At 49.6% G+C, this 12,722-nt stretch overlaps 1 long non-coding RNA gene across 1 annotated transcript; it reads right to left on the bottom strand.

Annotated features, from left to right (window-relative positions):
• Nucleotides 1-10,414: 10,414 nt before the first annotated feature.
• LOC109704955 lies at nt 10,415-12,118 on the bottom strand. Its single transcript, XR_002214548.1, has 4 exons — nt 11,852-12,118; nt 11,687-11,754; nt 11,506-11,569; nt 10,415-10,473 (listed from the first exon to the last, which is right to left on the bottom strand). It is a non-coding gene; the product is annotated as an uncharacterized LOC109704955 (long non-coding RNA).
• Between the last annotated feature and the right edge of the window lie 604 nt (nt 12,119-12,722).

The following is a 12,722-nucleotide window of genomic DNA, read 5'->3' as shown; positions in this document are numbered from 1 at the left end:
TTGTATGACTTTCGCCTGATTCGAGTCACGTTGTCTAGTAGTTGCGACGAGATTAACGGGTTAAGGTGATTAACCAAGTTGTTGCGTTTCAGGAGCTATGGCACCAAAGAGACGCCCCGTGACTAGACCCACTCTGGCACCATCGCCCGAGGTGCCCGAGCAGTCTGGATCTGAAGAAGTGCAAGAATTACGAGCGCAGATGACTACGCTTATCGGCGTGATTCAACGCCAAGGAAGTCAGATCGAGCGGCTCCAAGAGCTTTTGGAGCGACAAGTGGCGACGGCGGCCGTGACGACAACTAAAGGCCATGGTCCGCCCGCGCCCTCGGCTCACGCGCCCAATGCGCCTGAGGGTGTGAGCATTTTGGTAGCTCCGGCGGCGGCGCATCCCCTGCCGGCTAGTGTTCCTCTGGCGGCTTCGGGTCCTACGATACTCGATGCGGCAGCTGGGGAAGTGAGACAGGAACGCAAGGCGTTCAAGGAGAGTGGAGTGAAGAAACGGCCTCGTGGTGGTTCGGAGGAACAGTCTAGTTCCAAAAAGGCCTCGAAGTACCAAAAGGGGCGGTCCGTTAGCCAAGGACCTAAGCGGTGTGTGATCTGCGGTGGAGAACATCGCGCGGGGAAATGTAGGGATCGGGCGGGGCGGTGCTTCAAGTGTGGTCGAGCGGGACATATGGCCCGTCAGTGCGCGGAAGGAGTGCCACCTGCCCCGTCAGTTGCATCTGCCCCAGAGATTCAGCGACAGTTTGGTGGAGTCCCGTCTGCAACCGCCGTATCTGCGGGGTGTGTGATTTGTAGAGGATTCCACCAGGCGCGGCGGTGTGTGCTGCGACAAGGAATGTGTTTTCGTTGCGGGCAGTCTGGCCACGTGAGACATGGTTGCCCCTTGGGTGATGGACAACTCCCGCCGACAGCGTCGACATTCACCTCTTCGGGACAGATGGTGGATATGCAGCCTGTGGCACGGTCTGGAGGGCTGGGGGTGGTCGAGCAGCCGGAGGATTCACAGGAGGCGCCAAGCGGCCCTGGATACGCGGCTCACGTCGAGGGACCTACTGCTGTTGGTGATGTTACCGCAGGTATGATTTAATTAAAGCAATCATACATTCTAGCATGAAGTAGTTTGAGCAATTGTATGCATTTGCTTGTGGTCTTTTACTATTATTTACACATTGGTATAGTAGAGACCAGGACGCAGGCCAGAGAAGTCACCCAGCACGCATAAGTCATGGTGGTATGTCGCCTACCTAAAGAAATTGGTGATTGGTCGGTGCCGACAAGCTGCTGGTGACGAACCGAGAGCGAGATTCCCTTTGGGGATCTGTGCGTTGTGGAGTGAGGAAGGATACACCTAGCCGTACACTGCTTGTAAACAGTCGGCAAAGGTGTGGTGGAAAGGCATTCGACGGAACCGATTGCCTGGTATCCCTCCTATGGTCTGGGGATAAGTTCGGGAATTGGTATTCTCCGTTCACTTCCCCAACGGTAAGCGAGGAAGCTTCAGAAGGGTTTCTGAAGCTGTGGTAGGTAAACAGCACCGTGAGGCGATACAAGCGAGAATTCTCCCGTGTCGTGCGTTGCGTCCCGAACGTAGCGCGGGATGACAAGGACATGGTTGACTGCCTTGTGCGTGGACTTTGGCCAGACCTTTGCAAGACTGTGCTTGCACATAAGTTGTAGACTTCCGCCGACGTCCGGGATCGGGCCTTGTGGATAGAACAAGGTGAGGAATCCCTACGGGAGGAGCGCGAGGCATACCACAAGGAAAAGGGAAAGGACAGCCAGTGAGTGAACATGATGGTCCGTCAAGTTCCCAACGAACTTCGATAAGTTCGCACTCGCGATCCTGAGCTCTGGGGACTTACCACATTCGGTCCTCGGCGAGATGTGTGATTTTGTGGGGGCCCTCATTGCCCACAATAATGTGAACAGCGTGAGGGCAAGTGCTTCAGGTGTGGGCTGCCGGGCCATGTGCGGGACAAGTGTCCGCAAAGGCGATAGCCGGGCCTTGACGCTAGCGATGGCCTATTCCTCTCTGTGACAGCCTGTAGGTGTGCCACCTGCGGCATGGTCAGGAGAGCGGCCGTTGAGAACAATGCAATCAGAGGGTTCGCGACGAGCGCCAAGTGGCCATGGATAAGCGACTCGAGTTGCGGTGCCTGCTGTTGTCGACGTCGTTGTAGCAGGTATGAATTAATTGAGCAAGCATATACTTTGCATGATCTCAAGTTGATGCATAGCATGCATTTATCATATGGTCAGTTACTACTATTACTACATTACATAGTAGGGACCGAGTGGTCGGGTAAGTAGGTACCCGAGCATGCTAGCAGGATGAGAGTATGGCGCCTGCTGGGGCAGGTAGAGAGCCATTGGGCACTAGCAAATGGCTAGTGGTGATTTTGGATAAGAAACGAGGCTCGTAATGGAAGTCGAAAATGTAAGAGAACTCTCGATGCAATAGATTAGAGATTGCGAGAGTTGAGCCTTGATGTTTGGGGACACCCGGATATCCCAAGAGTATTTCGGAGGTGGATTCGATAGATCGGACAATGGTGATAAACCACTGTTGCGAAATTGGTTGATTAGCGCCGAACTTGGCCTGTGGGCCTAGTAGTACCTCGAATTGAGGTGGACGAGTTGTTGCTCGTGTGGCCGGCGTGCATAGGCTAAGCTGCCTGATGCTAGACTTCGTGCGAGACGCTGTAGAGACGTAGAGCACTCGAGTGTAGTTACGCGTGAAGTGCGGTTTCGATTCAGCCTGTTGAGTGAATTGGCAGTAGCACTTTAGCAGGGCTAAGTGTGAAGCGGGCCATAGATCACTCGTAGGGCTAGTGGCTCGCACTAGGTGCCTAAGAGCCGGTAGAGTGCGTAGCTCTGTAGAGTGTGTCATGTAGGACGACGTTAGCGGGTAGTGCTTGGGGACGACCCGTGCCTGGACCCTTCGTGGATTGTGGAGCTTGGGCCCATTTGGTAGGCGCAGTCAGCTGCGAGAGGCAGCGGCCCAATACCTATAGGTAGGGCGGAGAGTTTTGGTCAGGACGGTAATCCGAGCTTAGACCTTGGAGTGTGGAATGCCACGTGTTGGATCGTGAAATCGATGATGCACTGAGAGTGCGGTTGTGACCCAACCCGAGGACTTGACGTGGTTTGGGGGTCTTGGTTGCTCCTAGTTGGAGTGTGTGCGAATTCTCCAATGAGAATTTCGCCCAATGATGATTGGGTCTACGATGCGAGCGAGAGACGCTATGCGTAGTTACGATAGGTTTAGGCGGTAGGCCTACGTAGTGGTTGCGACCGCTGGTCCACCCGCGAAAGCCGACGTAATCGGTTTAGCCAATAACTCTGTGGAGGAGTCAGCGTAAGGAAGAGAGTCCTCGAAATACGAGATTTGGACTTCACTCAGGATCGACTAATTGTCGAGTGGGAGTGCTTCGTAAAAGCCGAAGAGGTCAAATGCGCCAAAAGTGCATTGCAATGGAGTCCGCGAGAGCAAATGGTGCAAGATTCTGCACTTGGCAGAATTGCTCTCGGGGACTGGTCCCTGGTGGGAGGGACCGGTTCCCCAATGTGGTCTGCGCGAGCTTGCTCTCGGGGACCGGTCCCAGAAGGGAGGGACCGGTTGCCCCGAGGCGGAGGGTTGCGCAGCGCGGGGCAACCGGTCCCAGGTAGGGCAAGACCGGTCCCCGAATGTGTTGGAAAAAAAAAAAATTTTTGGAAAACTTGGAGACAACGCTCTTTCATGGATTGAAGTTCGAGAGATGCGCCGGGGTAGGCCATCTCGCAGTAGAGCGATTTGAGGTTAGAAGTGGCGATTGAGAAATAAGAGAAAGTGGTCTCTTGGGGACACTTGAAATACCGGCCACATGGAATTGAGGATAATGCTCTTTTATGGATTGAGATTCGAAATGCGACGGAGTGGGCCATCTCTCAATAGAGCAAAGATCAAAATATGATTGGAGCACTCGCGATTGGTCGATGCACCAATGATATTGCTTTCAAGCAGTGTTGGTGATTGAATCGGAGTGTGACCCCTAGAGGGATGGTGAAAGTGATGAAGAGTCGTAAATGAGAAACACGAACTCTTGGATAGCCAAAGTGGCGGAGCGCCGCTTTGTTGACACTCAGGTGATTCAAGAGGGCTTACCCGTGTGTGCTGTGTCGTGGTGGTGGACCATATGACTATTGGTGCGTTCTTGATAGCTCCACACCATGAGGATAGCGGGTAGTCCCGGTCTCGAAGGAAGTGGTTTGCCCTTAGTGGGCCAGTTAGTGAATGGTGTTGGAGCGCGTAGAGTCGTTGAACTTCGACTTGCGCCGCCACCAAGAATGACGGAGGCCCGTAATGCACTTTTGGAGTTACGCTTAGCAAATGTGAGTGAACCTGGTCCCACATCCTCCGTGGTGCGCCTTTGGATGATTCCAATGAGTAAAAGGCCACCCCGGAGTACAAAGTGCATTAGAACCCTATGTCGCTCATGCATTCATATATTTATGATTGGGCATAGTAGAGTAGCTTTACTCCTGTCATTTACCGCTTTCCTTATCTATGTATCTATCGATTATCTACTTGTGCCCAACTTGGACCTAGTGGGGAGATCGGCGGAGTCGGTGGCCGAATCCACTGGGAACTAAGGAAGTTAGTTCTCACCCCCATTTTACTACAGGGCCGAGCGTGAGTTCACACGGCGAGGATCGCGGTAAGGGCTTAGCGCCCTAGTTGCATTAGTCTACTTTCCTATTTCTGCATTAGAGTCACCTTTTATGCTTTGAGAGTAGATGATGTATAGGATGTGAGATATTCTGGGATGAATGTAAGCTAACGTTTATATTTTGGAAGATGTAAGCTTTATACTATGTTTTGGAAGTTCAATGTATAATCAAATTGTATTATAAAGGCTGAATGAATGTAATAGATAGATGCTCTCTCTTTATCATTACTTGTATGTTCTATACTTGTATCTTGCTCTTGGTTGTTTTGCACTAATTGTGCTCTCGTTGTAGTTATCGATTGTGTATGTATTCAAGTTATTTTCCTGGGAACTTGCTGTACACAATCTCGTTGTTAGCCTTGGGTGGACAGGGGAGGTGCTGTCCGTCCGGCGTCTGTTCGACGCGCCCGGGCCGAGCCAAATTGGTAGCGGTCGCGGGGCGTGACACTTATAGTAGAAATAACATGTGTAAGTGCCCTTGAACTTAAATTCTCATTGGACATAGAAACTACTACAGTGCCATAAAGAGGCATTAGACAAGATTGACATGTGAAATCGTGAGCTAATGTCATAAAGCGGCATTAAGCTCGGGTTGTGTGAGAACCTAGTAGATAGGGCCATTGAGAGATTTGGAAGTTGGAACGTGCTTGAATATAGAGTTGTCTAAGTGTCATAAAGAGGCACTAGACTTAGTGAATGTTGGAACTTCACATTATAACCTAGTGCTAGATTATTGAGATGCTAGTGACTATTACCATGTTAGAGACATGAGGATTTGGATACTTGAGACGATGATTACGCTTACTTGCCATTTGTGCACATTCGCACATGCTTATGAGGGTCGCTCCCTACAAGCTCGCACTCCGAAGTTGGCTTACGCGACTTATGATTGCTCGTGAGGTATCGAGAAGCCTACGGGGTCGGGAGGGATCGACTCATTTTCAGAGTGGAAATGCTGGAGCTACCATTGACACTTAAGCGGCGCAAGCCGGACTACACTCGTGTAGGTCCTAAAACAAGATTGAACTTGAACATAATTTCTTAAACTTGAATCACTACTAGACAGGCTCAGTAGTTGGATTACTTTGACATGCTTCTAGCAGAGTGTAGAGACATGTAGTATACTTGATAGAATTATTTCTCGCATCTTAGTATACTTGGCAGCTGATGAGCGTATTCACCCGACATTGGCATATTCAAACATGATAGCATTGATATACATCACGTTTACTTGTGACATAGCATTTCACTCATGCTTTCAATTCTGTAGTTTATTATTGTCTATTACTACTATTGTTGCTTATCGTACTTACTCTTTCTTTTGGGGCTTAGTGGTGCATTGAGCTGAGGTCAGTAATTGCCCACTGGGGACTATAAATTATAGTTCTCACGCCCTTTTGTTTTATGTTTTATTTCAGAGCCTTCCACTCCGGGCGAGGCTAGGGAATGCGGAAAGGGTATCGCCTCGAGCTAGCTTGCTATCGAGAACGCGTTGATAGGTGGCCTACCTCTCGTCGTTTTATTTTGGAGAGGTTTTGAAGAGTTACCTGTGTATAGAGACCACCCCACTGTGGATTTCTTTGAGATTTTTATTGTACCTTTTTATGCTTATGCTTAGTGGACTACTCTACTTGTTGCTAGTTTTTAGTTGTTAGCAGCTCTGATATCTCTAGATACTTGTTTTTTCTTGCTTTCGCATCTCTTTTGTTGTAGACGCCTTATATGCGCAGGCATATGGCGGGTCTGGGCGCGCTTCCGGGAGGGCCTCCGCCGGTCCCGGGGCGTGACAACTTATATGGCGAGCGATGTGAAGTATACACGGATCACAAGAGCCTCAAATACCTATTCACTCATAAGGAGTTGAACTTGAGGCAGCGCAGATGGCTGGAGCTACTCAAGGATTATGATTTGACGATTCTATACCACCCGGGCAAGGCTAACGTGGTGGCGAATGCGCTAAGTAGGAAATCAACAGAAAACTTAGCGATGCATGTTGTTACTCAACCGCAGTTGATCGAGCAGATGAAGCGGTTCGAGTTGGAGGTGGTGGCTCCTGACACGCCTTTGAGGTTGATGACGTTGGTGGTGCAACCTACACTTGTGGATAGAATATAGGCTCGTGAGAGACGAGGTCTATTTGACTTGTAAGCGAAAGTATTTCAATTGGGTTTTACGATAACTCTAAAATGTTGGAGTTGGATCGGAGTGTATGGCTTCTAACTTCGCGGAGGGTTACATTGGCGGCCGACAACGTAACATCGGGAGTTAGTTGTGGATAACACTTCCTTACTTCGCATGATTTGGGTATTATTATTTAAGCGGGGATTCGACAGCGTGGGTTTACTAACTTACGCTTTTATGATGTTGTAGTGACGATGCCGCTCACACGCTCTCAATCTGCGGGAGCGGATAATGCGGCACATCTCGAGGAGGCCGAGACCTCCGCTACCTCCGGATCCGGCGAGGTCCGTGAGTTGAGGGGCCAACTTGCAGCCCTCACTGATTTGGTGACGCAACAGGCGGACGCGGCATTTCGGCAGGAGGCGCAGATGAAGCGCTTGGAGGACCTTCTGCTGCAGCAGGCGGCTGCCAAGGAGACTCAGGTCCCCACACCACCCGCGCCAGTGGAGGTGGTCGCGCCTAGGGTGTCGTCCCCTCACTTGACGCTTCTAGGACTGCACCAGTAGCATCACCTCGGGAGGAGGACATTGCAGCACCACCAGCGCGAGAACCTGTAGCGGGGGCGGTCTTTCCCGTGATGGTTGAGGGAGCTGAGCGGGATCGGCTTATGGAGCGTCTCAGTGAGTTTAGGAGATGCAGTCCACGGACCTTCGACGGGGAGAACGTGGACCATTGGATAGTGGAGAAATGGCTGATGCATATGGAGAAGCTGTTTCGGGACACCTTTGTCGAGGAGAGGGATCGAGTGTGGCTCGCCACACATCACTTGGACGGCGAGGCCTACAGATGGTGGTTGGACATCCAGGACAACCACAGCACGGATCTGACGGCGATTACTTGGAGGAGGTTCAAGGAGCTCCTACTAGAGCATTACTTCCCTGGCAGTGTCAAGAGGAAGATGGAGCAGGATTTGCGCAATCTACGCCAGGGGGACAGGACGGTGGTCGAGTATGAGAGAGTTCTCCCGGCTTCTTCATTGTGTACCCTTTGTTGTCTGGGATGGCGAGGACAAGGCCCGCATCTTCAAGCGGGGACTGCGGCCCTCGATCTTTCGGTTCGTTCAGTCTTCCAACCTCCAAACCTACCTGGAGGTTGTGAACTGCGTGCTCATAGTGGAGAGTGGCGCGGCAGATCTACAAGAGCGGCGAGGGGCCTTGGACAAAGGCAAAGGCAAGAGGCCCGCGGCTGAGGGTGCGAGCCAGTTGCACTCTGGGAGGTCGCCGAGACATCCGAGACATCGGAGCCAGTCGCGAGGACGTGGCCAGTCTGCTCAGCGAGAAGGACCTGATCGATGCCAGGCTCCGCGCTGCGTGATCTGCGGTGGTCCCCATTTTCCACGGCAGTGTTCACGTAGTCGGGGCAGGTGCTACTTGTGTGGCAAGGAGGGCCACTTCCAGTCAGACTGCCCGAGGGGCCCAGCACCAACGCCATCTTCGGCATCTGCACCAGCTCTACCAGGTCCCAGTCAGGGGACACTCTCTGCGCATCATCAGGCTGGGCGGCCACCAGTTCAGCGGCAGGCGGAGGGGTCGCGACAGGCCCCGAGTGGGCGCATGTATGCGGCCCAGACTGAGGAGGCGGCAGCAGCCAAGAATGTGGTCGCAGGTATCATTTTACTTTATGGTATTCGAGTACGAGCATTATTTGATACCGGTGCATCGCATTCATTCATAGACCGGCTGTTTGCCGAGTTGCATGGCATCCCACTGACATCTTTGTTGCATCCGGGATGAGTTGTAGTACCCGATCACTCTTTGGATATTCGAGAGTTTTGCCCCCGTTGCCCTGTTCGGGTTGGAGATTGGGTCATACCCGTGGACTTGCTAGCTTTGCATAAACTCGGAGAGTTTGATGTTGTTTTGGGCATGGATTGGTTGACCAAGTACTACGCCACTATTGATTGTAAGAATCGAACTATGACGTTTAGAGAACCGGGGCAGGCGGAGGTTGTGTCCCGAGAATGCCAGAGTTCGCTGTTTGCGCTGACGATTAGCTCCTCTCGAGCTAGGCAATTGATCAGCAGAGGCTGCGTAGCCTATTTGGCTACTGTTGTGTTGCGGGGCGATACAGACGCCCCTAGGATTGAGGATATTCCCGTAGTACGGGAGTTTGGAGATGTGTTTCCAGCAGAGCTTCCAGGCATGCCACCTAATAGGGAGATCGAGTTTGTGGTAGATCTCGTTTCTGGGACTACTCCAATCTCGAAGGCGCCCTATAGGATGGTACTAGCGGAACTGAAGGAGCTGAAGGCACTGTTGCAAGATCTTCTGGACAAGGGTTTTGTGCGAACGAGTGTGTCACCTTGGGGAGCACCGGTCCTATTTGGCAAGAAGAAGGATGGATCGCTTCGCTTGTGCGTGGATTATCGTGAACTCACTAAAGTCAGGATCAAGAATAAGTATCCATTACCGATGATTGATGATTTGTTTGATCAGCTCCAGGGATCTAGTGTGTATTCCAAGATCGACTTGCAGTCGGGATACCACCAGTTGAAGATCAAGCCTGAGGATGTGTCGAAAACGACTTTTAGAATACGGTATGGACATTATGAGTTTACAGTTATGCCGTTTGGGCTTACTAACGCCCCGGCCGCTTTTATGGATCTAATGAACTGTATTTTCAAGCCTTATCTAGACAGGTTCATCGTAGTATTCATCGACGACATTTTGATTCATTCTCGAAGTGATGCGGATCACGAGGAATACTTGAGACTTGTACTTCAAGTGCTGCGGGAAAAGGAGTTCTATGCCAAATTGAAAAAGTGTGAGTTTTGGCGTAGAGAGGTGGCGTTTTTGGGCCATTTGATTTCAGGATCAGGTATAGCTGTGGATCCTAGGAAGATTGGAGCCATCAAGGATTGGCCGAGGCCAACGAGTGTCACCGAGATTTCAGCTCATTACAGAGGGGCTCCACCAACTGTCGCATCTGCTGGACGAGCGATGGCGCCGCGTCAGCCTGAGGTGACGAGATCGGCTTCTAGCGGTCGGGTGTTCGCCGCTCAAGTCGAGGAACCTGCCGAGGCCGAGGAGCGCAACGTAGTGGCAGGTATGGTTTTAATTAACAGAGTTCGCTCCAGGGCTATGTTTGATACAGGTGCTATGCATTCATTCATTAGTAGACCCTTCGCCGAGATGCATAGTATAGAGTTCCAGTTGAGTGGAAGCACTTGGCGAGCAGAGGTGTCACGCCCGGGTACCAGCGGAAGCATATCCGGCACGTGCACAGACCCGCCATACACCTGCAGTATATAAGGCGTCTACAAGCAACAAGTCGATAGGAAGTAAAAACAAAGAAAGTCCTATCCTGATATCAGAGCAATGTACAAGTCGATATACAACGAGTATCAAATCCAAGATCTCAGCAAAAAGGAGAAGTAACACCACTATAATCTCAACCCCGAAAGTAAAATATACATCATGGGTATACAAAAAGAATAGGTACAACGGTGGTCTCTCTATACATAGGGACATCACCCTCGGCCGTAGCCCGAGTAGCAAGGTGATCGACTAGCACGCTCCTAGTAGTCCCTAGCTAGGCGCGACTCCCTTGCCACGATCCCTAGCCTCTCCTGTAACAGGCTCTGTAAAAACAACCACCAAAAGGGCGTGAGAACTATTAACAATAGTTCCCAGTGGGTAAGCCGCCAGCCTCGGCGAATTACACCACTAGGCTCAAGATGTACTAAATGAAAGCAAAAACAATAATTGCATGATTTATAAGCATGATGCTAATAAGTAATAAGCATGTAATCAACATGTAATAGCTTTCTACAGTAATGAACCATTTGCATAAAAGAGATATAGCAACTTCTGTAATCATGAACATAGACATGAGTATAAGCACGAACATGAAAGTGACTACTGTACACTTTAAGTAATAAACATTCATTACTGTCCTTTTTCATTTAGTACTTTCCTTTCATTCACAGGGACCTACCCAAGGTAGTCCAGCTTGCGCCGCGCCTAATGGCCCCGTGGTAGTATACACTCCCCACGGCAATCCACTTCGGCACCCAATCCCGCACGGGCGAGCAACTGTCGCGTAGGCCAACTCCGGAGTGCCGGCTTGTAGGGAGCTACCCTCACAAGCGTGTGCGAATGAGCACGATGGCAAGCAAGCAAAGTCCATTGTCCACATGTCTCAGTTTTCATATTTTCATTGCAAAGTTCTTACTCTCGATCCTCTGATCGGAATTTCAATACACAAATAGTAACAAAAGCTAGTATCCACTAGTATAGCATTATCAACATAGTCATGAGCATGTCATAGTTCTCTATGTTAGAGTCAGGAGAATATCATTGTTCTCTACTTTAAAGTGCATCCTACACTTGTTCATCAGCTATTCAACTGTATTGAATATAAATATCATGCATATATGTTCTCTATATCTTAGAAACATAATAAACTGATCTCCTGATTGTTCTACTGAACTAAATAAGAATACTTTAATGCATGAGTACTTTTATGCATGAACACTCATTTCACATATGATAAACGTCATGATGACTAATTCCGAGACCTTTAACAATCACATAGGCATATAAATAAACCACGTCTATAATACATATAGAACATAGGGGAGCTTCACTTGCTCTGGTTAGGTCAAACCCACCTAGTACAAGGCTCCAATTATCCACAAGAAGTCCCACAAACGGCTCAACGAAGCCCCAATGCTGCTGAAAAAACAAACGTCAAGATCGGATTAAATTTACGGCCGAAATGTCCGATTTCGGCTCAATTCACATCTCGTATCAAGTAGTAACATAAATCGCTGTTTTGGTTCACTTTAGTACCTCCAATTAAGTCTCTAAAGGCTTCCCAAAGCCAACCAAGGATGACCCAAAGGTCGGTCGAGCTCCCGCTGCGATCAATACCAACACGACATCAAAATCATCATATAATAGCAAATATAGTCGGAATCTTGCGAATTCAGTTTTCTAACTGAAATCCCTGCTTACCTCAGGTTAGAATACCTTCCGAACCAGCTTCCAAGGTCACCAAATAAGCTCCAAGTGGTTCGAGAACCTGCTGCGGAGGAACAAGTCCAAACTGCATCAATTCGATCGCATAACCCGTGTATAGTCCGAAATAGCTTCATAAATGGCTAATTATCTCAATTAATCTTCAAAGAAGCTTATCCCTGGTCTAAGGAGCTTAATTCACAGCTAAATAATCCAATTTTAATTGCTGAAATCTCAGATTAAAGCAACTAGAAGCAAAAACCCGAAATCATTACTCAAATCGACGAATAGAACGTCGATAACGGCGAAAGTGAGTCGATTACCTTCTCCAGCTTCCAACCAGTGACCTGCTGGTTCAGAGCTGCGAAAAACTCTCCAAAATACTCCCTCACACGTCCACGTAGGCCCTGCGACGCTCGCAAACAGCGAAGAACGCACGCGGCGACGAAAACGAGCGAAATCGGCGAAGTCGACGTAGAGAGAGAAAAACCCTAGAGAGAGAGAGAGAAGAAGGTAAAAGAAGCTTTCCCAGAACTCTTGCATACTCCACTGAAGTCCCAGAGTCGTGCTGGGATCAAATAGGTAGGTATCCAATGTGAAATTACCAAACTAACCTTGCTGCCACGAATCTGCCAGCTTGTACCGGTACAAGGTGATGGCTGTACCGGTACAGCAAGTAGAAAAAGGCTGATTTTCACCAGATCAATGCAATTTCTCACATTTAACCCTCCAATCACTCTCAAACTTGTTCAAAAACTTGTCCAAGTCATTTAGAACATGTAGGATAGTTCCACAACTCATTCCACACACTCGGACTCCGCAATTTGCTAGAGTCAGTGTATTACATTCACCCCTCCTAAAAAGAAGT

This window comes from Ananas comosus, unplaced genomic scaffold (assembly GCF_001540865.1).
Source record: "Ananas comosus cultivar F153 unplaced genomic scaffold, ASM154086v1, whole genome shotgun sequence".
NCBI classification, from domain to species: domain Eukaryota; kingdom Viridiplantae; phylum Streptophyta; class Magnoliopsida; order Poales; family Bromeliaceae; genus Ananas; species Ananas comosus.
The sequence above is the reverse complement of the archived record's forward strand: the minus strand, read 5'-3'. Positions and strand labels throughout refer to the sequence as shown.